Raw genomic sequence first — 26,772 nt, 5'->3', positions numbered from 1 at the left:
TATAAAGCAGAGATAGATGCTTTTCTGGAACTCTCTTGCTTTTTTGATGATCTAGCGGATGTTGGGAATTTGATCTCTGGTTCCTCTGCCTTTTCTAAAACCAGCTTGAACATCTGGAAGTTCACGGTTCACATACTGCTGAAGCCTGGCTTGGAGAATTTTGAGCATTACTTTACTAGCGTGTGAGATGAGTGCAATTGTGCGGTAGTTTGAGCATTCTTTGGCATTGCCTTTCTTTGGGATTGGAATGAAAACTGACCTTTTCCAGTCCTGTGGCCACTGCTGAATTTTCCAAATTTGCTGGCATATGGAGTGCAGCACTTTCACAGCCTCATCTTTCAGGATTTGAAATAGCTCAACTGAATTCCATCACCTCCACTAGCTTTGTTCGTAGTGATGCTTTCTAAGGCCCACTTGACTTCACATTTCAGGATGTCTGGCTCTAGGTCAGTGATCACACCATCGTGATTATCCTAGTCGTGAAGATCTTTTTTGTACAGTTCTTTTGTGTTTTCTTGCCACCTCTTCTTAATATCTTCTGCTTCTGTTAGGTCCATACCATTTCTGTCCTTTATCGAGCCCATCTTTGCATGAAATATTCCCTTGGTATCTCAAATTTTCTTGAAGAGATCTCTAGTCTTTCCCATTCTGTTGTTTTCCTCTATTTCTTTGCATTGATCACTGAAGAAGGCTTTCTCACCTCTCCTTGCTATTCTTTGGAACTCTGCATTCAGATGCTTATATCTTTCCTTTTCTCCTTTGCTTTTCGCTTCTATTCTTTTCACAGCTATTTGTAAGGCCTCCCCAGACAGCCATTTTGCTTTTTTGCATTTCTTTTCCATGAAGCAGAAGATATTAAGAAGAGGTGGCAAGAATACACAGAAGACCTGTACAAAAAAGATCTCACGACCAAGATAATCACGATGGTGTGATCACTCACCTAGAGCCAGACATCTTGGAATGTGAAGTCAAGTGGGCCTTAAAAAGCATCACTACGAACAAAGCTAGTGGAGGTGATGGAATTCCAGTTGAGCTATTTCAAATCCTGAAAGATGAGGCTGTGAAAGTGCTGCACGCCATATGCCAGCAAATTTGGAAAACTCAGCAGTGGCCACAGGACTGGAAAAGGTCGAACTCGCTAATTCTTGCAGTGAAAATACATAATAGGAAAAAAATCATAAGCAGGATGGCAGTTTCCAGCTCTTGCATCCTCTGAACACTGGTTCACCTCAGCTTTCATTCAGCATTTCAGGCCACCCAGGGCACTTGGGTGCTCACCGTGTTTATTCCCTCCACTTCCTGGACAGCACACTTCGCTTCCTGCCTCCTCTGGCATTCTCCTCTCTGTCCCCTTCCTTTCTTTCTCCTCATCCCCTGACCTCTGGACACTGCGTACCCTCATGGCTGGTCACCTCCGTCCAATTTGCTCAGGGCCTCTCACTTGGCCTTTGCAGCCAAGCTGTAGCTTTTAAGTCCTGCCTGTGTGTCTTGAGCTTGGTCCTGCCTTCTGAACTCTGGATTCATCTACCCAACTACCATCTTGATGCCTTCAACTTGGGTTCCTCAGTTTAATGGGAACAAAACCCAATTCTAGGTTTTTTACCATCAGTGTCTCACACAGTCTCCCTCATCTCCGTAAACAGAATGTGTCAGGATGTATGTGGTCAATGCCACCATCTCTCAGCACCACTCACCGCTTCCACCGCTGCCACCCAGTCCAGCCCATAGTCACCTCCCACCAGTATCTCTGCCACCGCCTCCGATCCAGCCTCCCTTCTTCTGCCCCTGGCTCTTTACAGTCTGACCTTCACATGACAGAGCGACGCTTCTAAGACCCAGGTCAAGTCCCCCGACTTACACGCTCTTTCTGTCTTTCAGAGGAAAAGCCAAGCCCTCACCATGGCCTCCAAGGCCCTGAATTCCCTCCCCATCCCTCCACTGTGGACTTGCCCCCACCCACCCCTCCCTCCCCAGCCACCGGTCTTGCTGCAGCACCTCCTCACTGTTCCCCAGATCAGCCAAGGTGCTCCCACTCCAGGGCTTTTGCACTCACTGTTCCCTCTGACCCAAATGCTTGCCCCCACATTCCAACAGACCTCTCACTTCCTAGATCTCTGGTCAAATACCATTTGTTCGCTTAAGAGGAGTTTCTCTTGTCTTATCACATGAAAGAGTAAATGAAACCCTCAACACACACACTTCCTGGCTTTGTGGACCTTGTGACACTTTCCACTGTTTAGTGGACTTGTTTACTTGTCTCTCCAGCAGAGTGAAAACATCACAAGAACAGCGAATGAATGGATGAGTGAGTTTATAGGCTCTGCTAAGTCGCTTCAGTCATGTCCGACTCTTTTTTAACCCCATGGTCTATAGCTCACTTAGGCTCCTCTGCCCATGGGGTTTCCTACGTAAGAATACTAGAGTGGGGTGCCATTTCCTTCTCCAGGGGATCTTCCCAACCCAGGGATCAAACCCACCGCTCTTACGTCTCCTGCATTGGCAGGAGGTTTCTTTACCACTCGAGCCATCTGGGGCTCTCCTCTACTGGTAGCATAAAGTCCCCAGTTCTCCTGCATGGTATCATCTTGCACCCTCCCACCATGTTACTCTGGCCTCAAAACTACTTTCAAAAGTACACCATCCCTTGGGACTTACCTGGTGCTCCAGTAGCTGAGACTCCTCATTCCCAATGCAAGGGGCCTGGGCTCAGTCCCCAGGGAACTAGATCCCACATGCCGCAACTAAAGATCCCTCATGCTGCAACTAAGACCCGGGGTAGCCAAATAAATAAATATTAAAAATAAAATAATAGTAAGGCTTCCCTGTACCTCCCAGCAACACGAAGCCAGCTGTGGTGCCCTGCACACACCCTCCTGGTCTCAGCCCCTACGCTTTCCTATCTGCTTTCTTCACTCTGGTTTAACTCTGCTGTAACCTGGCTACCTGGAAAATGCGGGTTTTCTGCTCTAAATTCGTGGTCAGGCATCACTTCCCCTGAGGGCTTGCTCACCCCAGCCAGCATCAAATACTCCCTTTCAGTGCTGCTGTCCTTGGAAATGCTTGAGTTTTCCCACAGAACCACGTTACTTAAACTATTCTTTATACACTGTGAACTCCACGAGTGGCAAGGATGCTGTCTTACTCCTTTTTGCATCTACATCTAATAAATACTAAAGTAAATAACATATTTACTTACTCTATAATATGCCACTAATTTCTCAAACAAACAAAATAGTTCTGTGATGGTCACTTAGCTTCTGAAGGATTTTTTGCTCTCCATGGAAATACTATGTCATTGAAGTGAAAAGAGTAAACATTATAAAGACATCATGTCTGCCCAAATAGTTAAAATATATAATTTTATCAAAATTCAAATGAATCATGAACTTGATGTGTTTATTCCAAGACTCACCTGGAGGAATAAAGCATCAGAAAGCCTAAGAAAGTTTGCAAGAGGAAGAATAACAAGAAGAGATTTGCCTTATTAGAAATAAAAACATGCAGGCTTCTCTGGTAGTCCAGTGATTGAGAGTCCACCGGCCAATGCAGGGGACACAGGTTCAATCCCTGGTCAGGGAACATTCCACATGCCATGGAGCAGTGAAGCCCATGCGCCACCACTACTAAAGCCCACTCGCCTAGAGTCTGTGCTCTGCAACAAGAGAAGCCACTGCAATGAGAAGCCCAAGCATCGCAACAAACAGTGACCCCTGCTCACGGCAACTAGAGAAAGTCTTTGCAGCAATGGAGACCCAGTGCAGCTAAAAATAAAGAAATAATTTTTTTTTTTAAAAAAAGGAAAAATATGCCATAAAATTCCATCAGAAAAACAGTGTGGTTACAACAGAATGGAAATTCCCAAAAGGATTAAACATAAAGTAACACTTCAAATTAAGTGACAGCCATATCTCCCTCTTTATGCCCCAAATAAATTCCAATTCAATATAAATTTAACTGTAAAAGATGAAAATATAAAAGTTCTGGAAGTAAACATGGATGAATATTTTATAAAATTAAAAGGGGGAAAGCCTTCTTTTTTGTCCGAACTTTCACTGTGAACATTTTCAGATTCATAGAAAAGTTCGGCCAGAACACTACAGTGAACACTAAAGGGAATACTACAGTGAACACCTTCGATATACATCACCTTGTTTACAAACTAGAAACGTTTTACCACATTTGCCTCTATCTTGATCCCTCTCCATTTTCTTCTTCATTGACTCATTTGAAGTATGTTGCAGACAACATCGGAGAAGGCAATGGCACCCCACTCCAGTGCTCTTGCCTGGAAAATCCCATGGACAGAGGAGTCTGGTAGGCTGCAGTCCATGGGGTCGCTAGAGTCAGACACGACTGAGCGACTTCCCTTTCACTTTTCACTTTCATACAATGGAGAAGGAAATGGCAACCCACTCCAGTGTTCTTGCCTGGAGAATCCCAGGGATGGGGGAGCCTGGTGGGCTGCCGTCCGTGGGGTCACACAGAGTCGGACATGACTGAAGCGACTTAGCAGCAGCCAGCAGCAGCAGACAACATGACATTATTACATTTCCCCTCCAACTAGTTCCAGCACAATCTCCTGAACTCTCCTACCATACCACAATCAAACCTACGAAAAACAGTACTTTCAAAATAGTATATAGTATACAGTCCATGGGCTTCCCTGGTGGCTCAGTGGTAAAGAATCCGCCTGCCAACTCTGGTTTGAACCCGACTAAACAACACAGTCCATATTAAAATTTCCTGAATTGTCTCAAAAAAAAAAAAAAAAAACCCTGAAATTACGTATTTTCTATTTTATCTCTATTTGAAATGGTTATTTAAGGAAGACTGGGGGCGCGGAGGCTTTTTAGGAATCCTCATTGAAAGAAAGGCAATGCCAAAGAATGCTCAAACTACCACACAATTGCACTCATCTCACACGCTAGTAAAGTAATGCTCAAAATTCTCCAAGCCAGGCTTCAGCAGTACATGAACAGTGAACTTCCAGATGTTCAAGCTGGTTTTAGAAAAGGCAGAGGAACCAGAGATCAAATTGCCAACATCCGCTGGATCATCAAAAAAGCAAGAGAGTTCCAGAAAAGCATCTATCTCTGCTTTATAGACTATGCCAAAGCCTTTGACTGTGTGGATCACAATAAACTGTGGAAAATTGTGAAAGAGATGGGAATACCAGACCACCTGACCTGCCTCTTGAGAAACCTATATGCAGATCAGGAAGCAACAGTTAGAACTGGACATGGAACAACAGACTGGTTCCAAATAGGAAAAGGAGTACGTCAAGGCTGTATACTGTCACCCTGCTTATTTAACTTATATGCAGAGTACATCATGAGAAACACTGGGCTGGAAGAAGCACGAGCTGGAATCAAGATTGCCGGGAGAAATATCAATAACCTCAGATATGCAGATGACACCACCCTTATGGCAGAAAGTGAAGAGGAACTCAAAAGCCTCTTGATGAAAGTGAAAGTGGAGAGTGAAAAAGTTGGCTTAAAGCTCAACATTCAGAAAACGAAGATCATGGCATCCGGTCCCAACACTTCATGGGAAATCGATGGGGAAACAGTGGAAACAGTGGCAGACTTTATTTTTGGGGGCTCCAAAATCACTGCAGATGGTGACCGCAGCCATGAAATTAAAAGACGCTTACTCCTTGGAAGGAAAGTTATGACCAACCTAGATAGCATATTGAAAAGCAGAGACATTACTTTGCCAACAAAGGTCCGTCTAGTCAAGGCTATGGTTTTTCCAGTGGTCATATATGGATGTGAGAGTTGGACTGTGAAGAAAGCTGAGCGCCGAAGAATTGATGCTTTTGAACTGTGGTGTTGGAGAAGAGTCTTGAGAGTCCTTTGGACTGCAAGGAGATCCAACCAGTCCATCCTAAAGGAGATCAGTCCTGGGTGTTCATTGGAAGGAATGATGATGAAGCTGAAACTCCAATACTTTGGCCACCTCATGTGAAGAGTTGACTCATTGGAAAAGACTCTGATGCTGGGAGGAATTGAGGGCAGGAGGAGAAGGGGACGACAGAGGATGAGATGGCTGGATGGCATCACTGACTCGATGGACATGAGTTTGAGTGAACTCCGGGAGTTGGTGATGGACAGGGAGGCCTGGCATGTGGCGATTCATGAGGTCACAAAGAGTCGGACAGGACTGAGCGACTGAACTGAACTGAACTGATTGAATATAAGGACCCCTTCTGTTTGTAGCAGCAAAAAGTTGGGAAAAACCTTCAGTGTTTAACATGGAAAGAGGAAAGCCGCTCAGTCTGGTCTTCCCAACCCAGAGATCAGAACCTGAGTCTCCTGCATTGCAGGCAGATTCTTTACCGTCTGAGACACCAAGGAAGTCCTACAATGGGGCTAATAAATGATGGTTAAATAAATGATGACACAACCATACAATGGTGCCTATGCAGCCCTGAACAACGTATCAGACGTGCTACCCTAGAAAGCAGAACGGTACATATATCAAGGACATAAATCTTATTTTTTGTTTATAAACAAACAAACAAAAAACATCTGGACACAAACACACAGATGGAAAGTTATACCTCAAAGTTCTGATGAAGAATGAGTGGCTCTCTTTGAATGCAGTGGGTGAGATTTTATGTCCTTTATGTTCTTTTATTGTTATTTTTGCTTCTCCATATGTTTTTTATTTGGCTGTAGTGCACATTGTACTGCTTTTGCTTTTGTAATTTAAAAAATTCACTTTGAAAAAAATCACATATATTCTCTAAATAATGTCAGGTAAAACTGTGTATATTACCAGAAGATTCTTTAGTTTCTGGGAGGATCCTTTAAATATTAACCCAGTACATATACAATTGTTGAACATATATCCCTTCCTTCTCCATGATGCCATTAAGGACTGAGCTTACTCTAAAGGTGGTGCTAGAAGACAGGCTGAAATTCTTACTAAACACCAAAGAGCCCACCGCTTTTTAATAACATGAGCTACTTTAATTTTAAATATTTATTATTAAAAATTCTAACATATACAAAAAATAGAAAGCAATGTTATAATGATCCTCTATCAACCCAGTTTCAACACATCAATTCATAGTCAACCTTGTTTCAAATACCATCATCCATTTTCCCCCCCATTCCCAAGTAATGTGAAGCAACCCCAGACATCTTATTTCATTGGCAAATGTTTCAATTTGTGTTCCAAAGATAAGGATGCTTTAGAAAAACAAAATAAAACCACAGTTCCATTATCCCAACTGAAAAAAACTGACAATAATCTCTTAGCAAATACCTAATCAAACTTCAAATTTCTGCTTGTACCAAGATTTTAAAAAATCTTAATCCATACCACGACACATGTATTAGAATGGTGAAAATCCCAAACACCGACAATACCAAATGCTGGCAATGATAAAGAGCAACAGGAACTCTCATTCATTGTTTGTGAGGATGCAAAATGGTGCAGCCCCTTGGGAAGACAACCTGGCAGTTTGTTACAAAAGTAAACAAATCCTCACCACATAACATCCATCACGCTCCTTGATATTTATCCAAAGGCAAGGTGGTGAATAGATAAATGGACACACAAACTGTGGTCCATACATATCATTATTCAGAATTAAAAAGAAACGAGCTGTCAAACCACAGAAGGACATGGAGGAACCTTAAATGTAGATTGCAAAGTGTAAGAAGACAGTCTGAAAAGGTTACATCCTGTATGATTCCAGTCATATGACATTCTGTGTGCATGCTGATTCTCTGTGTCATGTCAGACTCTTTTAGACCCCATAGATTGTAGCCCACCAGGTTCTTCAGTCCATGGGATTCTCCAGGCGAGGATACTGGCGTGGGTTGCCATACCCATCTCCAGGATCAAACTGAAGTCTCCTGCGTCTCCTGCATCGGCAGGCGTATTTTTTGCCACTGAGTCACCTGGGAAACCCCATATGACATTCTGGAGAAGGCAAAACTATGAAGACAGTAAAAAGATCAGTGCTCGCCAATGTTTGAAAGAAAGGTGAGGAAGACTAGGTAGATCACAGGGTATCACGGCTCACTTATTACTATAACTTGACTTCACCCCACTTCAAACTTCCCCTCAATAGTTTCTTGAAGTCCCAAGAGTGAGGGCCTAAGGCTGCTTTACTCAGTCAATACTATCCAATACATGTTTTGTACATGACACTCCAAGTTTTCCATTTTCTAAAGGAAAAGGGGAAACTCAGGTTTCCTAATAAGTCAAAGGCCAACAAGGTTCATACAAAGAGAAACCAAGAGAAACTTAAACACGGGGAGAGTCAAAGAGAGGGTGATGAATGAAGTGTATCAGAAGAAATTCCTCAGGCAAACAGCGCATGTGTTGGTCTGAAGAATGCTCCAGAAGGCAGCAAGCAAAGTTGAGGGTGGATCTATAGGGACAGAAAGCAGTTGCCTGCAGCTGGAGTTAAACAGGAATTGACTGGAAACGACGCGAGCACGCTTCTGGTGTGATGGGAACGTTCTAAAGCCCAGTCATGATGGATGGTTGTAACACGGAAAATTGTGTAAAAATCATCAGCCTGCACATCTTAAATGGGTGAATTTGACAATATGTAAATTACCCTTCCATAAAGCTGGGTTTTAAGTCAAGGGAGCTAAATAGATGAGCCTTCAGGGCTCTATGAATTATTTCTGAACTAAAAAGAGCCCCGTCCTCACTGTGAGTCAATTAGCATGACTGAAGTCCAGGGGTACCTCACTACCAAGAATCAAGGCTAGAAAGATACACGCTTTGAAGAAGATGAGATAAAAGGGAAGAGACAGGCCTCACCCCCGAGCAGGATGGGCCTTCTTCCTGAGTGTGCTGCCAGCAGGTCCAACACATGGTCCCAGGAGCAGAAGAGAATGAGGAGGAAGGACAGAGCAGCAGCACCAGGTAGGACTCAGGAGGGCTGGACAGAAGGACACAAGCAGTGTGTCCTTAAAAGGGAAAAAAGCACAGCCCGCCGAGGGATCCAGAAAGGCTTCCTGGAGGAGGTGATGCTTACGAGCTGGTCTGTTCCTGGTGATCAGAACTGCTGTCAACATCCAGTGTGGCAGGAGGGTGGCAGCAGAGAGGGCAGGGGCTCCAGGCATGGACGAACATCCTGGAGGAGCAGGCCCAGTGGCAGGGCCAGGTCTGGCTCATCAGGACAAACAAAGACCTGATTGTGGCAAAGTCCTGAGTGTGTTTGGAGAACCAGCCCTGCTGTAGCCCAGGACTGGAGTCAAGGCAAGAAAAGGACTGGGACGTGGCTATAGCAGGACTGCGCTGGGTCCAGGCAGGAGCTCTGCCCCAGTCCCTTATGCAGCCAAGGCAGAGATCTTGTCTGAGGTGTCTCAGCACGGGGCTGGGCCAGCCAAAGCTGCAGCTCAGGACAAGGGCCCTGCTGCTGCAAAACCTGCCCTCTCATCTACCCTCCTCCAGCACTGACCCACAGCCAACCTGCCAAGATCACTGAGGCACCCATCTGAACAGGGTGCACTGACCAGTGTCCTGGGCACTGGCAGCTGGGAGGCTCCTCCCTGAACAAGCATGCACTTCAGCCCCTCCACCTAGGATGTCCGCATACTGAAAGTAGGTGGATTGTTTCAACCCTGTTCATGCTAGTCGTACCACCAATGTTATTTACATTACTTAATTATTCTGTAAACCAATGAACAGGAGTGCAGAAAGAGAGAGAGACATTGCTTCCTCAAAAACCACTCTGAATAGTCTGAAAAGACTGGATGAAAGCGACCTGTTAAGACAGGAGGTATTGTTCAGTCACTCAGTCGTGTCCAACTCTTTGCGACCCCTTGGACTGCAGCATGTCAGGCTTCCCTGTCTTTTGCCACCTCCCAGAGTTTGCTCAAATTCATGTCCATTGAGTTGATGATGTCATTCAACCATTTCATCCTCTGCTGCCCTCTTCTCCTCCTGCCCTCAATCTTTCCCAGTATCGGTCTTTTCCAGTGAGTCAGCTCTTCGCATCAGGTGGCCAAAGTATTGGAGCTTCAGCTTCAGCATTTGCCCTTCCAATGAATATTCAGGGTTGATTTCCTTTAGGAATGACTGGTTTGATCTCCCTGCAGTCCAAGGGACTCTCAAGAGTCTGCCCCGGAGGGAGGAGCCAAGATGGCGGAGGAGTAGGACGGGAGAACACTTTCTCCCCCACAAATTCATCAAAAGAGCATTTAAACATCGAGTAAATTCCACAAAACAACTTCCGAATGCCGGCAGAGGACATCAGGCACCCAGAAAAGCAGCCCAACTCTTCGAAAGGAGATTTTTAATTTTAGCCTTTTGATATATGTTATCAATTTTGTACCTATAGTTTTTTTCATAATTGCTGTGACTTTTTTTTTTTTTCCTCTGTTTCTTTCTCTTCTTCGTTTATATAACATCGTATATCTGCAATTCCAAACTCTACTCAAGATTTTTAATTTATGCTTTTTGGTATTTGATATCAATTTTGTACCTGTATTTTCTTTATAATTTTTGCGACATTGTTTTTGTTGGTTTGTTTGTTTTCTCTCTTTATTTTTCTTCTTCTTCTTCTTTTTTTTTTTTTTTTTAACGTTGTATTTTTGAAATTCCAAACTCTACTCTGGATTTTTAATTTTTGCTGTTTGGTATTAGTTATCAATTTTGTACCTGTAGTTTCTTTATTACTTTCACGACCTTGTTTGTTTTTCTTTGTTCGTTTTTTCTCTCTTTCTTTTCCTTCTCCTTTTCATTAACATCGCATTTTGGAAATTCCAAACTCTACTCTAATTTCTAATTTTTGTTTTTATGTATTTCTTACCAATTTTGTACCTTTAAGAACCCAATCTTCAGGACCCATTTTTCACTAGTGTACGAGATTACTGGCTTGACTGCTCTCTCTCCCTTTGGACTCTCCATTTTCTCCACCAGGTCACCTGTATCTCCTCCCTAACCCCTCTCTACTCTACCCAACTCTGTGAATTTCTGTGTGTTCCAGACGGTGGAGAACACTTAAGGAACTGATTACTGGCTGGATCTGTCTCCCGCCTTTTCATTTCCCCCTTTTATCCTTCTGGCCACCTCTGTCTCCTGCCTCCTTCTTCTCTTCCCTGTATAACTCCGTGAACATCTCTGAGTGGTCCAGTTGTGGAGTGCACATAAGGAAGTGACTACTGGCTAGCCCACTCTCTCCACTATTGATTCCACCTCATCTCATTTGGGTCACCTCTAACTCCCTCCTCCCTCTTCTCTTCTCCATGTAACGCTGTGAACCTCTCTGAGTGACCCTCACAGTAGAGAAACTTTTCATCTTTAACGTAGATGTTTTATCAGTGGTGCTGTATAGAAGGAGAAGTTTTGAAACTACTGTAAAATTAAGACCGATAACTGGAAGTAGGAGGCTTAAGTCCAATCCCTGACTCCAGGGAACTCCTGACTCCAAGGAACATTAATTGACAGGAGCTCATCAAACGCCTCCATACCGACACTGAAACCAAGCACCACACAAGGGCCAACAAGTTCCAGGGAAAGACATAACAAGCAAATTCTCCAGCAACAAAGGAACACAGCCCTGAGCTTCAAGATACAGGCTGCCCAAAGTCACCCCAAAACCATAGACATCTCATAACTCATTACTGGACATTTCATTACACTCCAGAGAGAAGAAATACAGCCCCATCCACCAGAACATCGACACAAGCTTCCCTAACCAGGAAACCTTGACAAGCCACCTGTACAAACCCACACACAGCGAGGAAACGCCACAATAAAGAGAACTCCACAAACTGCCAGAATACAGAAAGGACACCCCAAACTCAGCAATTTAAACAAGATGAAGAGACAGAGGAATAGCCAGCAGATAAAGGAACAGGATAAATGCCCACCAAACCAAACCAAAGAGGAAGAGATAGGGAATCTACCTGATAAAGAATTCCAAATAATGATAGTGAAATTGATCCAAAATCTTGAAATTAAAATGGAATCACAGATAAATAGCCTGGAGGCAAGGATTGAGAAGATGCAAGAAAGGTTTAACAAGGACTTAGAAGAAATAAAAAGAGTCAATATATAATGAATAATGCAATAAGTGAAATTAAAAACACTCTGGAGGCAACAAATAGTAGAATAACAGAGGCAGAAGATAGGATTAGTGAATTAGAAGATAGAATGGTAGAAATAAATGAATCAGAGAGGACAAAAGAAAAACGAATTAAAAGAAATGAGGACAATCTCAGAGACCTCCAGGACAATATTAAACGCTACAACATTCGAATCATAGGGGTCCCAGAAGAAGAAGACAAAAAGAAAGACCATGAGAAAATACTTGAGGAGATAATAGTTGAAAACTTCCCTAAAATGGGGAAGGAAATAATCACCCAAGTCCAAGAAACCCAGAGAGTCCCAAACAGGATAAACCCAAGGCGAAACACCCCAAGACACATAGTAATCAAATTAACAAAGATCAAACACAAAGAACAAATATTAAAAGCAGCAAGGGAAAAACAACAAATAACACACAAGGGAATTCCCATAAGGATAACAGCTGATCTTTCAATAGAAACTCTTCAAGCCAGGAGGGAATGGCAAGACATACTTAAAATGATGAAAGAAAATAATCTACAGCCCAGATTATTGTACCCAGCAAGGATCTCATTCAAGTATGAAGGAGAAATCAAAAGCTTTTCAGACAAGCAAAAGCTGAGAGAATTCTGCACCACCAAACCAGCTCTCCAACAAATACTAAAGGATATTCTCTAGACAGGAAACACAAAAATGGTGTATAAATTCGAACCCAAAACAATAAAGTAATGGCAACGGGGTCATACTTATCAGTAATTACCTTAAACGTAAATGGGTTGAATGCCCCAACCAAAAGACAAAGACTGGCTGAATGGATACAAAAACAAGACCCCTGCATATGTTGTCTACAAGAGACCCACCTCAAAACAGGGGACACATACAGACTGAAAGTGAAGGGCTGGAAAAAGATTTTCCATGCAAATAGGGACCAAAAGAAAGCAGGAGTAGCAATACTCATATCAGATAAAATAGACTTTAAAACAAAGACTGTGAAAAGAGACAAAGATGGTCACTACATAATGATCAAAGGATCAATCCAAGAAGAAGATATAACAATTATAAATATATATGCACCCAACACAGGAGCACCGCAGTATGTAAGACAAATGCTAACAAGTATGAAAGAAGAAATTAACAATAACACAATAATAGTGGGAGACTTTAATACCCCACTCACACCTATGGATAGATCAACTAAACAGAAAATTAACAAGGAAACACAAACTTTAAACGATACAATAGACCAGTTAGACCTAATTGATATCTATAGGACATTTCATCCCAAAACAATGAATTTCACCTTTTTCTCAAGCGCACATGGAACCTTCTCCAGGCTAGATCACATCCTGGGCCATAAAGCTAGCCTTGCTAAATTCAAAAAAATAGAAATCATTCCAAGCATCTTTTCTGACCACAATGCAGTAAGATTAGATCTCAATTACAGGAGAAAAACTATTAAAAAATCCAACATATGGAGGCTGAACAACACGCTGCTGAATAACCAACAAGTCACAGAAGAAATCAAAAAAGAAATCAAAATTTGCATAGAAACGAATGAAAATGAAAACACAACAACCCAAAACCTGTGGGACACGGTAAAAGCAGTCCTAAGGGGAATGTTCATAGCAATACAGGCACACCTCAAGAAACAAGAAAAAAGTCAAATAAATAACCTAACTCTACACCTAAAGCCACTAGAAAAGGAAGAAATGAAGAACCCCAGGGTTAGTAGAAGGAAAGAAATCTTAAAAATTAGAGCAGAAATAAATGCAAAAGAAACAAAAGAGACCATAGCAAAAATCAACAAAACCAAAAGCTGGTTCTTTGAAAGGATAAATAAAATTGACAAACCATTAGCCAGACTCATCAAGAAACAAAGGGAGAAAAATCAAATCAATAAAATTAGAAATGAAAATGGAGAGATTACAACAGACAACACAGAAATACAAAGGATCATAAGAGACTACTATCAACAATTATATGCCAATAAAATGGACAACGAGGAAGAAATGGACAAATTCTTAGAAAAGTACAACTTTCCAAAACTCGACCAGGAAGAAATAGAAAATCTTAACAGACCCATCCCAAGCACGGAAATTGAAACTGTAATAAAAAATCTTCCGGCAAACAAAAGCCCAGGTCCAGACGGCTTCACAGCTGAATTCTACCAAAAATTTAGAGAAGAGCTAACAACTATCCTGCTCAAACACTTCCAGAAAATTGCAGAGGATGGTAAACTTCCAAACTCATTCTATGAGGCCACCATCACCCTAATACCAAAACCTGACAAAGATCCCACAAAAAAAGAAAACTACAGGCCAATATCATTGATGAACATAGATGCAAAAATCCTTAACAAAATTCTAGCAATCAGAATCCAACAACACATTAAGAAGATCATACACCATGACCAGGTGGGCTTTATCCCAGGGATGCAAGGATTCTTCAATATCCGCAAATCAATCAATGTAATACACCGCATTAACAAATTGAAAAATAAAAACCATATGATTATCTCAATAGATGCAGAGAAAGCCTTTGACAAAATTCAACATCCATTTATGATCAAAACTCTCCAGAAATCAGGAATAGAAGGAACATACCTCAACATAATAAAAGCTATATATGACAAACCCGCAGCAAACATTATCCTCAATGGTGAAAAATTGAAAGCATTTCCTCTAAAGTCAGGAACAAGACAAGGGTGCCCACTTTCACCATTACTATTCAACATAGTTTTGGAAGTTTTGGCCACAGCAATCAGAACAGAAAAAGAAATAAAAGGAATCCAAATTGGAAAAGAAGAAGTAAAGCTCTCACTGTTTGCAGATGACATGATCCTCTACATAGAAAACCCTAAAGACTCCACCAGAAAATTACTAGAACTAATCAATGACTATAGTAAAGTTGCAGGATATAAAATCAACACACAGAAATCCCTTGCATTCCTATACACTAATAATGAGAAAACAGAAAGAGAAATTAAGGAAACAATGCCATTCACCATTGCAATGGAAAGAATAAAATACTTAGGAATATATCTACCTAAAGAATCTAAAGACCTATATATAGAAAACTATAAAACACTGGTGAAAGAAATCAAAGAGGACACTAACAGATGGAGAAATATACCATGTTCATGGATTGGAAGAATCAATGTAGTGAAAATGACTATACTACCCAAAGCAATCTATAGATTCAATGCAATCCCTATCAAGCTACCAACAGCATTCTTCACAGAGCTAGAACAAATAATTTCACAATTTGTATGGAAAAACAAAAAACCTCGAATAGCCAAAGCGATCTTGAGAAAGAAGAATGGAACTGGAGGAATCAACCTACCTGACTTCAGGCTCTACTACAAAGCCACAGTTATCAAGACAGTATGGTACTGGCACAAAGACAGAAATATAGATCGATGGAACAAAATAGAAAGCCCAGAGATAAATCCACGCACATATGGACACCTTATCTTTGACAAAGGAGGCAAGAATATACAATGGATTAAAGACAATCTCTTTAACAAGTGGTGCTGGGAACTCTGGTCAACCACTTGTAAAAAAATGAAACTAGAACACTTTCTAACACCATACACAAAAATAAACTCAAAATGGATTAAAGATCTAAACGTAAGACCAGAAACTATAAAACTCCTAGAGGAGAACATAGGCAAAACACTCTCTGACATACATCACAGCAGGATCCTCTATGACCCACCTCCCAGAATATTGGAAATAAAAGCAAAAATAAACAAATGGGACCTAATTAACTTAAAAGTTTCTGCACAACAAAGGAAACCATTAGCAAGGTGAAAAGACAGCCTTCAGAATGGGAGAAGATAATAGCAAATGAAGTAACTGACAAACACTAATCTCGAGAATATACAAGCAACTCCTACAGCTCAACTCCAGAAAAATAAATGACCCAATCAAAAAATGGGCCAAAGAACTAAACAGACATTTCTCCAAAGAAGACATACAGATGGCTAACAAACACATGAAAAGATGCTCAACATCACTCATTATCAGAGACATGCAAATCAAAACCACTATGAGGTACCATTTCACACCAGTCAGAATGGCTGCGATCCAAAAGTCTACAAGTAATAAATGCTGGAGAGGGTGTGGAGAAAAGGGAACCCTCTTACACTGTTGGTGGGAATGCAAACTAGTACAGCCACTATGGAGCACAGTGTGGAGATTCCTTAAAAAACTGGAAATAGACCTGCCTGATAGTCCAGCAATCCCACTGCTGGGCATACACACTGAGGAAACCAGAAGGGAAAGAGACACGAGTACCCCAATGTTCATCGCAGCACTGTTTATAATAGCCAGGACATGGAAGCAACCTAGGTGTCCATCAGCAGATGAATGGATAAGAAAGCTGTGGCACATATACACAATGGAGTATTATTCAGCCATTAAAAAGAATACATTTGACTCAGTTCTAATGAGGTGGATGAAACTGGAGCCTATTATACAGAGTGAAGTAAGCCAGAAAGAAAAACACCAATACAGTATACGAACGCATATATATGGAATTTAGAAAGATGGTAACAATAAGCCTGTGTACGAGACAGCAAAAGAGACACTGATGTATAGAACAGTCTTAGGGACTCTGTGGGAGAGGGAGAGGGTGGGAAGATTTGGGAGAATGGCATTGAAACATGTAAAATATCATGTATGAAATGAGTTGCCAGTCCAGGTTCGATGCATGATACTGGATGCTCGGGGCTGGTGCACTGGGACGACCCAGAGGGATGGAATGGGGAGGGAGGAGGGAGGAGGGTTCAGGATGGGGAACACATGTACACCCGTGGCGGATTCATTTTGATATTTGGCAAATCTAATACAGTTATGTAAAGTTTAAAAATAAATAAAATTTAAAAAAAAAAAAAAAAAAAAAAAAAAAAAAAAAAAAAGAGTCTGCCCCAGCACCACAATTCGAAAGCATCAATTCTTCGGCATTCAGCCTTCTTTATGGTCCAACTCTCACATCTGTACATGACTTCTGGAAAAACCATAGCTTTGACTATACTGACTTTTGTTGGCAAAATGATGTCTCTGCTTTTAATGCACTGCCTAAAAAGGTTTGTCGTAGCTTTCTTTTCAAAGGAGCAAGTGTCTTTAATTTCATGGCAGTAGTCACCATCCACAGTGATACTGGAGCCCAAGAAACCTCAATTTTTAAAAATGTTCAAAGTTGCTATAAATGATGAGGAAACCCTTTGCAACCCAACCCAAATCAAGAAGCCTCTGTGTTTTTCAGGTGAGAGATGCCAGGCCAGGTTGGGTCAGGGGAACCCAGAGGAAATGAAAAGTGGGCAAATGTGGTGACAAAGACAGTCACACACTCCAGAAAGGAGGCTGACAGAAAACAGGACAGCTGATCTGGGTGACTGCAGTCGGAGGAGTCAGACGCTAGAGGAAGCTGGAACCCCGTGCAGTGAGAGGTGAGCACCATTCAGAAAAATCCCACGAGAACGAGAACACAGCGGAAGACCCAGAAGAGCTGGGGCTTTCTGTGTGTTGCTCATGGCTGCCTCCCTGGCACCTGGAAAGATGCCTGGGAGTCAGAAGACACAAATACTCGGTGAAGGAACAAATGGATAGACAGTGTCAGCTGTTGGGGTAGCGTTTCCGGAAGGCAGGTTCACTTTGGGGTGGAAATGCAGGTTTGGCCTGAGGGCCCAGAAGAGTGTCTCCCATGTGGGAGGGGACAAGAGAAGACATGCAGGAGGAGGTCTTTGAGCTTAACAGCAACCCTGTGAAGTCAGAAAGGAGGTTAGTAAGGATCTGATTCAATCACCCTCCAACATCCCCATCAAACCTTCACTCCAGTAACTGGGAGTTCTTCATTTCCTGGGGCTGAGCGCTTCTGATGTGCTGTGGCTGCTGGAACATTCTTCCATGCATGTGTGTGTATATGTGCTGTCATTTCAGTCATGTCCTCTCTGTGACTCCATGGCCTGCAGCCCACCAGGCTCCTCTGTCCATGGAATTCTCCAGGCAAGAATACTGGAGTGGGTTGCCATGCCTTCCTCCAGGGGAATCTTCCTGACCCAGGGATTGAACCTGTGTCTCTTACATCTACCTGCACTGGCAGGCAGGTTCTTTACTACTAGTGCCACCTGGGAAGCCCATTCTTTCATATATTCAGTCAAAACCTGACCCGAATTTTACTGCTTCAAACCAAAAAGGATAACTTTAATTTTGACTGAAAAAGGAATTGTTGACCAAGTGCAAGGGACGGTAGCTTTGGAAGGAAAAAACAGCACATTGTAATGCAGAGCTGGGAGCTCCTGGGCAAGATGTGCCAGACAGAGCCCATGGCAGGTGGGTTTATCTAATCGCCATAATTCCTGACTCTGAGGTCCTGTCCCACAGGGTGGTTTTCAAGGACAAAAGCACGTTTCATAAAGACAGCTCCACGTTAGGCTCCACTCTTGCTTCCTCACAGAGGCCACTGCACTTCCTTCTCACCACTTCCTGAGATGGGTGTGGTCAACCTCGTCTTACAGGTGAGGAAACTGGAGAAGCTTCTCCAAGGGGGAGGCTCTGATCCTCCAATGAGTAAAGACACGGATGGGAGAAAATTGAGTCACTGTTCAGAAGTTTACCCTGAGTCTCAGCGTGAAAGAAAGTCACCTGTGTGGACACAGCCCCCAGAACGTGATACAACAGACTTCCCTCTGCGAAGATGGATGATTCTAGAAAATCACTAGATCTATCTGGAAAGTCTTGGCCATTCATAAGAAGGGAACCAAATGAAAAAGCCAAATAAATAAGCACCTATGAAACAGTCACTGGAAGAAATAGGAAATTTTAGAAAATCTCTAATGTGTATCCACATTGAAATTCAAGGAGCTTTTACAGCTGTGAAGCTACAGCAAGAGGTTATGAAGAAGAAACAATTTGAGATCAGATAAATCAGACAAAAGATGAAACACACAATAGCTGAAGTAAAGAAACAAAGCAAAGCACATTAGATGATAAACTTTAAAAAAATCAGAGGATGCACGAAAGTAATCAAAAGGATTAAAGAAAATATTAATACGTGATGGGGAAGATATACTCAGGAGACAGAATATACACATATTTGAATTCCCTGAAGTAGGCTCCAGGGTAAAGAGAAAACCAATAATTAAAGTCATAACAGAATGCCTTGAGGGCATTTAATAAATCTACCACCCAATCTAGAAACTCTTAAGCAAAAGAGGAAAGGAAGAACTGAACCTGCAAATCAATATCTCAAGCCAACTTTCTGCATCTGATTTAATGGGGAAAGATCAAAAGCAATCACAGTAAAATGAGAACAAGGACATCACTAGCATTTAACACAACCCAAGTGTCACACACACGACACAGCAGGAATGAGAAAGAAAAGACACAGCCATAGGGATGAAGGAGAAAAAGGGCTTTGTTATCTGCAGCTGATAGAATCGTCCACTTGGAGATCATGGGAGAATCAACTGAAAACCATCAGTACCAGTAAGGGAAGGAGTCAGTTACAAATTAGATAGTTTAAAAAATATCTAATTAAAAAAATACAGTGAATGTTCACCTCAGCAACACACATCCTAAAATTGGAAGGACACAGAGAAGATTGGTGTGGAGGATGACATGCACGTTCATGAAGTTTTCCACATTAAAAAAGAAGAAAAAGCAATCCCACTCACAAAAGTAATAAAAGTATAAACCTGGGCGTAAACTCAACAAACAGAAGAAAAAGGAGAAGAAATACATGAACTATAGAGAAAGACGAAAAGGAAGGCTCAGAGAGGCGGCCACATTTCTGGACGGAAAGACTGCAAAAAAGTCAGTATTTCTGGAGGGACAAGTAGGGAGAGTGCCCTCCTTTGAACCACAGGTTCCCAGAGAGGAACCCTGAAAGCCACCAAACCCTGATGATCATGTACCTCTGGGAAGTATAGGGTCATGAAACTGCCAGGTACCCTCAAAGAATCCAAGACTTTATAATAGCAGTACCAAGTTCAAAACCTCCTCACAGTGGTGTCACCCTGGACACTGCAGAAGTTAAAGCTATTTCCTGGTTAGTCAGTGATGGAGGGATAAAGAAAATGTGGTTTACATACAAGGGAATATTATTCAGCCTTGAAAAGGCTCTCTCCTAGGGCCTGGCCATAGCCTCTGATTGGGTCTTCCCCCATCCATTAGTCCAGTCTGCACAGGCAGCCAAAATGCTCCTTCTAAAATGAGGTTAAGTCCAGAAGAATGGATGAAGAAGACGTGGTACACATATACAATAGAATACTACTCAGACATTTAAAAGAATGAAATAACGCCATTTGCAGAGACATGGATGGATTTAGTGTCATACTGAGTAAAATAAGTCAGACAGAGAAGGAGAAATATTGTATGACATCCCTTATATGTAGAATCTTAACACATGACTCAAAACAGAAACAGACTCACAGACTTAGAGAACAAACTTATGGTTGCCAGGGTGGGGGGAAGGGATAGTTAGGGACTCTGGGATCCATATGGACACACTGCTATATTTAAAATGTATAGCACAGGGAACTGTGCTCAATGTTCTGTGGCAGCCTGGATGGGAGGGGAGTTTGGGGGAGAGTGGATACATGTATAACAGACTGAGTCCCTTTGCTGCCCATCTGAAACTAACACAACATTGTTAATTGACTAGTAGCAGTGGTATCCAACTCTTGCAATCCCATGGACTGTAGCCCGCCAGGCTGCTGTCCATGGAATTCTCCAGGCAAGAATACTGGAGTGGCTAGCCATTCCCTCCTCCAGTGGATCTTCCTGGTCCAGGGATCAAACCCAGGTCTCCCCCATTGCAGGCAGATTCTTTACCATCTGAGCCACCAGTATAGCTACCATTAACCGGCTATACTGCAATATAAAAATAAAAAGTAAATAAAACGAGGTCGGGTGAGTCACTCCTCCTTCCCTCAGCCCCCAACCCCAGCCCTCTGCCCTGCACCCCTCCCATCTTGGCTGCAACCATGTGCCTGCACTGTTCTCGTCAATGTTTGTTCATGGAGCTCCATGGATGGGGGATCTCTGTCCTGCCTCCTGAGGTTGCCCTGTTGCCTAAAACAGTGTCAGACACACAGTAGGCACTCAAAAATGTTTGTAGACCTAATTGCATGAATATCAAAAGGACCTCTAGTCAGAGTGGGGGCTCCCAGAACATGAGTCAGTGTGTGGACGAGGTTGCCATCTACTGGTGGGGCTCTCTTGCAGCTTTGGCAGGAGGGGGTACCTAAAAGGCTCAGCATCTCTTGGGGCCCTGGGATGTGCAGTTAGGGGGTATCAGGGACGACAGCCATCTACCACCAGGGGCCACCCCATTCTCTAAGCCCATGCCCATCAGTTAAGACCAGATCTGCATCACAGACACTGGAGGGAGAAAAGGAGGAAGCAGGTGTCTGGGCTGGGCTCTACCACAGAGATGTTATAATATTGATTCGAAATCAGTTGGGAAGAGCAAGTGTTCAGTGTGGAAATGGGCGGGCATGGAGAAGACAAAGTAACGCTCGTGTGACCTCCCTGAAGTGTCATGATCTGGACGAAACACTGCCTTCTCCTGGAGGCTGTGGTGAGGTTGAGCGAGGCCAGCACCTGGTGCAGGGTGGGGTGGAGGAGGGTGCCAGGTAGGGCTGGATCACCTGCCCCATCCACACCCCTTCCTGCCTTCCAGTGGTTGCTCTGGGTACTGCAGATGGTGACAGGGCCCTGGGGATGCTCGGGCCTGGACATCAGAACCCAGAGACAGTCCAGCCCCTTCACCAAGCTCCCCCAGCACCCAGGTTAGACAGCGCATTAGCAGCAGTTGCCATCATATGATCAGTACTACCTAAAGAGTGAGCATTTTCTTCTGTGCTAGGTTTGAGGGCTCCTCCCCAAGGACAGATCGATTCCCAGCAAAGGGTACAATACAGGCTGATCACAGGTTTAACTGCTATGAGTTTAAAACCACAACACTGTATAATTGTTTCATGACAGGATCCCTTCCAAAATTAACATACTTGAAAGAAAACAGATTATACCATCCCACGCCATTACCGAAAACACGTCCCAAAGCCAAATGTTGAGGGCCATAAAAAGAATTCTGTCCCCTAAGTGTTTACATACAATTTATATCTTTCCTTTAGGAGGAAATCAATCACATACTGCTAGTATTTTCCTTCTTTTCTTTAGTTTCATTTTTGTCTTTACAGCTGAATCTATAGAGTGGTGGTGACCCCAGTGAGCTCCTGATGGGGGTGCCCTTTCTAACAGTGAGTCACTTCCTTCTTTGTCTCAATGGTCCTGAGATATTAAAACCCACACTTATTACTAGTGCCAGTGCTCTCATTCCCCTGGTTTTCATGCACGTAAAATAAAGACCAAGTGTGAGCTGATATTCACAGAACCACCTAACACGACTGCACAGTGGCAGGGGTGCTGGCACCTGCAGCAGAGACAGACCTCTGATGGATGACCTGCCGGCCAGTGCTCCTAATGGCCGGTTTGTCAGCTGATGCATGGGTCTAATTCACAGGAATGGGGCAGATTGGGGATATGTGACCATGTACAAAAGTGCCAGCTGTACAAAAGCTGATAGGAAAATATTGAGGACTGCCCGCACTTAAAACCCAAAAGCTCCACAGACAAGTGCAATTTTTTAATCCAACTTGATTAAGTCAAAGGATGTAATTTCATTACAATCAAGGTAATCTCATTACATTCAAGAATTTGAATGATAACTGTTGGAATACTTTCCAAATAGCCCATCACAGTTTATGAAGCATTCACAGACCTTTGCTATGACATCACTGAGCTGAAGATCTGTGCATATTTCCTCAATATGAGAATAAGAAAACTAAAGCCCATGGAGTGAGAAAACCAGTAAAACTGGTTTTACGAAGTCTTTCTTTAGGATCCTGAATAAAGGGAACATGTGCTATGATTAAGCAGTTAAATTACTGACAAACAAATGGTTAAGACACACACAAAAAGGCAAGTAGAAGAGTAAGGATTGGGCTAAAGCAAAAAAGAAATTTAGATTATAGTCCGTCTTGTCCAGGCTATGGCTTTTCCAGTAGTCATGTATGGATGTGAGAGTTGGACTATAAAGAAAGCTTAGCACCAAAGAATTGATGCTTTTGAACTATGGTGTTGGAGAAGACTTTTGAGAGTCCCTTGCACTCCAAGGAGATCCAACCAGTCCATCCTAAAGGAAATCAGTCCTGAGTGTTCATTGGAAGGACTGATGTTGAGGCTGAAACTCCAATACTTTGGCCACCTGATGCGAAGAACTGACTCATTGGAGAAGACCCTGATGCTGGGAAAGACTGAAGGTGGGAGAAGGGGATGACAGAGAATGAGATGGTTGGATGGCATCACCGACTCAATGGACATGAGTTTGGGTGAACTCCAGGAGTTGGTGATGGACAGGGAGGCCTGGTGTGCTGCAGTCCATGGGGTCGTGAAGAGTCAGACACGACTTAGCAACTGAACTGAACTGATTCTGTTTTTAATTTTTAAAGCAATGTCTGTATGTGTTTTTAACATTTTGAAACAGTATAGATAGATCTAATATGGAAGGTCTCCTTCCCCCACCACTTTCAATACTCTCCTCAAAGTAACATCCCTATATCCTTCCAGGAAAACAGTTATGACTTCAAAAATTAAATCATGTATTTAAAAATCAAAACACATGAGGTCAGACTATACACACCATCTTATTTTTCCCACTTAGTAATCATCTTTCCCTGTTGGTACATATAAATCTACCGTGTCCATTTTCATGGCTGCATACTATTCTGCCATACCAAAATCTCATTATGCAACCAGCCCTGGACTGATACACACTTGGGTATTTCCAGTGTTTTACTGTTATAATAATGCCACAACCAAACATCTTGTTCATGTATATAGGCATTCTTTTTCAAGTATATCAGTTCAGTTCAGTCACTCAGTCATGTCCGATTCTTTGCGACCCCATGAAGTGCAACATGCCAGGCCTCCCTGTCCATCACCAACTCCTGGAGTTCACCCAAACTCAGGTCCATCGAGTCGGTGATGCCATCCAGCCATCTCATCCTCTGTTGTCCCCTTCTCCTCCTGCCCCCAATCCCTCCCAGCATCAGAGTCTTTTCCAATGAGTTAACTCTTCGCATGAGGTGGCCAGAGTATTGGAGTTTCAGCTTTAGCATCAGTCCTTCCAAAGAACATCCAGGACTGATCTCCTTTAGAATGGACTGGTTGGATCTCCTTGCAGTCCAAGGGACTCTCAAGAGTCTTCTCCAACACCACAGTTCAAAAGCATCAATTCTTTGGCGCTCAGCTTTCTTCACAGTCCAACATAATGCTAAATGCTAAGTGGTAGAAATCCTTGGTGAAAGATCATACATGTTTCAAATGTAGATAGATTTTACCAGATTGTCCTTGTCATCAGCAATATGTGGTGTGGCTCCCCTCACCCTTAATTAAATAAAAAATTATCAATCATTTTGTAGTTCTTTTTTAAAATTTATTTTGGCTGTGCTGCATAGCATGTGGAATCGTATTTCCCTGGCCAGGGGTTGAACCTGTGTCCCCTGCTGTGGAAGCACAAAGTCCTAACTGGACCACCAAGAAAGTTCCTCAATCATTTTAATTTTTACTAATCTGTTAGGGGAAATCACATATTGTAATTATTGCCCTGAATTATATCTTTTTACCTCTAAGTGGGACTTAGTCTCTTTTTTCTGTTGGCTGTGCTGGGTCTTCATTGCTGTTGTCTTGTTGTGGAGCGCAAGCTCTAGGGCTAACATACTCAGTAGTCCTGGTGCACAGGCTTAGTTGCCCTGCAGCATGTGGGATCCTCCAGGACCAGGGACTGAATCTTTGCCCTTACATTGGCAGGCAGATTCTTAACCATTACACCACCAGGGAAGTCCCAGCATCTTTCTAGTGGCTATCTGTATTTCCTTTTTATATGAACGACCCATTTTTCTTTTGTACTATTTTTCTTATTGATTTATACAAACTCATTGTAAATAAGCCCCCTTTGTTACATGTCTTGCAAATAATTTACCCTTATTTACAAAGCAGTGTGTAATATTTATGTGATTTTTTTCCACCAGTTGACTTTTGTGCTTGTTCTTTCCAAGGCCGAGACCACAAGTTGATTCTCTGATGTTTTCTCTCTGCACATTCATGGTTTCACTTTTTAAGGTTTAAATTTTAATCCACTTGGAATTTACTCTGATGAGAGGCATGAGATAGGGATCCAGCTTTATTTTTTCCTAAAGACCCAATCAGTCGTTACTTGTGAGTGAATTATCCATCTTGATAGAAACTACTACTGTAATCCTACACGAAATCCTCCAATCCTGTGGACTGTCTGCTCCACTGAATAGTCCTCCCCGATCGCTGATGTTTCAGAAACTTCCTGGTTATCTGAGAGTATTTATTCTTCTACATTAGGGTTTATCAACAGCACACTACTGACATTTCGGGCAGGACCCTTCCTTTCTGTGAGGGGCTATCCTGTGCCTTGCAGGAAGTTTAGCAGCACCACTGACCTCTGCCCACTAGATGGCAGTATCACCCCCAGTGATGCCAACCAAAACTGTCTGCAGACTTTGCCAGTGGTTCCCTGGGTTGGGGTGAAGGGCAAAATCGCCTGAGGTTGAGAACTCCTGTTTCATATAAATCGGTCTCATTTTATCAGTGTTTCTGCTCTCAAATTCCCACTGATACTATAACTGAGATGAAGACAAATTCATAGGATACTTCAGACATTTGTATTATTTAACATATCTACTAAATTTAATCTTTGTTATATTTAGTTTTATCCAAGAACCAGGTATATATACCTTTCTACTTATGCATACCTTCATTTATGTCCTTTAAAAAGAGCTTTAGGATTTTTAAAATATAGGCCCTGGTCATATTGTTCGTGTGCATGCATGCTCAGCTGTGTCCAACTCTTTGCAACCCTGTGGACTGTGGCTCCTCTCTCCACGGAATTCTCAAGGCAATAATACTGGAGTGGGCTGCTATTCCCTTCTCCAGGAGATCTTCCCTACCTGGGGATCAAACCCGCGTCTCCTGCTTTGGAGGTGGATTCTTCATCCACTGTGCTACCTGGGAAGTCCCAGTATTAAGCTTACTACTGGTATTTTACCTTTTTCATTCCTTTATAAATGGGATTATTTCTTATGTTATTATCTTTCCTAACTAGTTACTGATGAGAAAGCTATTGGTATTTCACATTCTATAATTAGCCACACACTGAAGTCTTATCCTATCTAACACATTTTCAGGACATGATAAGGTTTTTCTAATGATACAACTTTCAGGAAATTCTAAGCATAAAATGTTATTGTCTGCATAAAATCACCATTATATTCTAACATGAACACCCTCCTATAGCTCTCCTGTCTCACTGCCTAGCTTAATACTTGCAGAAAAAAATTGGTGATGGGCAACCAACGTGAGTTTGAGTGAACTCCGGGAGCTGGTGATGGACAGGGAGGCCTGGCATGCTGCGATTCATGGGGTCGCAAAGAGTCGGCCACAACTGAGTGACTGAACAGAACCTTAAGTCATTCTTGATTTTAATGGAAATACTTCTAAGATTTCACCATACAGCATAATGCTGGTTTTGGCTGGAGATACATACATTTCATATCACTAAAGAAGTACCCATACACTTGTAATCTACCAAGACTTTTTTTTTTTTTTTAATCACAAAGAAGTGAAAGTA

At 42.4% G+C, this 26,772-nt stretch overlaps 1 protein-coding gene across 10 annotated transcripts in view; it reads right to left on the bottom strand.

Moving 5' to 3' along the window:
• Positions 1-26,772, bottom strand: part of SPECC1 (sperm antigen with calponin homology and coiled-coil domains 1) — a 252,437-nt gene that overhangs the window by 157,184 nt on the left and 68,481 nt on the right. The window lies entirely within an intron of this gene.

This window comes from Bubalus bubalis, chromosome 3 (assembly GCF_019923935.1).
Source record: "Bubalus bubalis isolate 160015118507 breed Murrah chromosome 3, NDDB_SH_1, whole genome shotgun sequence".
Lineage (NCBI taxonomy): Eukaryota > Metazoa > Chordata > Mammalia > Artiodactyla > Bovidae > Bubalus > Bubalus bubalis.
This window is presented reverse-complemented; position numbering and strand designations above follow the sequence as displayed.